The sequence below is a fragment of the Halyomorpha halys genome, unplaced genomic scaffold (assembly GCF_000696795.3).
Source record: "Halyomorpha halys isolate HHAL.00 unplaced genomic scaffold, Hhal_1.1 Scaffold408.1, whole genome shotgun sequence".
Classification (NCBI taxonomy): Eukaryota; Metazoa; Arthropoda; class Insecta; order Hemiptera; family Pentatomidae; genus Halyomorpha; species Halyomorpha halys.
In genome coordinates this window covers 337,304-339,596 of record NW_027113749.1, presented here as the reverse complement: position 1 = coordinate 339,596, position 2,293 = coordinate 337,304, and positions in this window count along the sequence as shown.

Here is a 2,293-nt window from a genome sequence, read left to right as displayed (position 1 = left end):
CATTGGAGTTTGGTTATGAGGATATGGATCAGGGCTTGGGGTGGATGGATTGTGTGACTGGAAGTACCGAGTGAGGGTTGGGCAAGTCGTTATATATGCGGAACTGGGGTATAAGGAGCTGTTTCGGTTGTTGGAACAGGGAGTGGATGTGGTGGAGATAATTTGTAACTATCCTAATCCTTTGGTTCAATTCTTATCCAGTTCCATCCAGCCTTACAAACCACCTCCGGAACTTTCCAGGCTCTTTGTTTTAAAATCCAAAAATAAAACATTTTCAAGATTAGAGCCCACGAATTAGGCTCGGGTGAAACCAAATTCTAAGGATAGCTGCAATGGTTGCTATGGGATACTTATCACTGTTTATTTCGTTTTTTCCTAGTTAGTCGTCAACATTCAAACAAATCCTGTGGGTTCCCACAAAAATCATACCCACTCTTAGCCTACCTAATCCTAGATCAGTGTAAATAATATTTAGGGTAATGATTTTGAATAATAATTTAGCTTTTAACTATGGAAGTTACTAGATAGTTTATTTAGTGGTTTATAATTCGACGGCGATTTTGTACTTTTGTACTGCACTTTTTCTGTTCTGGTATTTAACCCTCTAACATTAGATTTTTTATTACTAATATCTCATTTGGGCTTCCGAATAGATTTTTGTCACTTTAAAAAAAAAAACATAAAAAGTTTAAACTATAGCCAAATGTTCTTTTTGATTTTTTATATTGCTTATTTTTCATACATTTAATGTCTTCTTTTGATTTTCAGTCATTATTACATTAGTACATAAATGTAATATTAATAAATAAAGAAACTGAAGTAAGAACGCTAAATCCCAGAATAGAAAAAGAACAGTAAATTATCTGAGAGCTTCTTACATAGCTAAAGACATTTTAGAAATATTTATATAGCACTTTTAGTTAATTAATATTTTTTGATGACACGAAATAGCTTTCTAGTGGTTGAAGTGTTTTTATGATTAGGTAACCAACATAGTAAATAATTACGTAACGAATCATAAACCATGTAATTAGCAATAAAACAAATTTCTTAATGTTAACTTCTCTACCTTAAGAAATTTGTTTAATTTTAGCTTGATTTATTACTTTTATATTCAATTTAGTGACAAATCAAATAGAGTTTCGAGATAATTTATTTTTCCTTTTCAATCAAACATTTTGAGGATTTATGATCTGTATTAATCAGTAAAAGTTATACAGCACCAAAGATACAACTAATGCTTCAATTAAATGCCACCATAGGCAGAACCAAAATGTCTGGTTATACTGTGAAATATCAAATTTTATTTCTGTTGGAAATCGCCCAATAAAGTTTATAGATTTATTAAATGCCAGTCTAATATGGTTAATTTCATGCTAAGATAAAAGTTTGAATCACCTTAATTTCTTCTTTTTTTGAGGGGGAGGAGGAATTATATACATTTTGAAATAAGATAGATAAAATTAAATATACCTTTTCAAATGAAAGTTACATTGATTTTTTTTTCATTTTCCTTATCTTGGAAATTCACCTTTTTGGTATATAACACATCATAAAATTATAAAATTTTATAAGAAGAATGTAATTTTTATTAATATTTTATTTCTTATTTATTTATTAGGTTTGTGTGAAAATATGTACCTACAACAGTCAAGAAAAAGTTATCAATTTATACATATATTGGACTTGCGAGTAAATGAAGATAAAACAAAATATATGATTGCAAGCCGAAAAATTCACCCCAACGATATGGTATGCGCGGACGGCAAATCGTTTCCAATAGCAGACAGTTTAAATGCATTGGCTTCACAATAACATCAATAAATGATTAACAGATTAAGATAGACAAAAGGATAACAAGCGCGTACAGAGAAATATTCTCTCTGTCAAGAATACTTAAATCCTGAAAAATCTGAAACTAATAGTGTACAATGCCATGATAAAACCAGTTCTGATACATGGTTACGATATTTGGGCACTAAAAATTAACCCAGAAAGCAGAATAGAGAGATATGAACTGAAAGTCTTCCATACAATTACAGGTGCGATCTGGAATAAGAGCCTCAACACATGAAGTAGAAGAAATAAGGTTCCGTTCAGGGCAGCCAATATCTCATGATATGAAGGTAAAGAGGTTAAGATGGGTGAGATATGTGGCTCATCAGGACGTCTCTACACAACAATGCTACATGCAGCAAACTGGAAAACAGTAGCCCAAGACAGGCAAGCGTGGAGAAGGCTGGTTCGGGCGGCCAAAGATCTACAACGTCTCTAGAGCCAACCGAATATATAT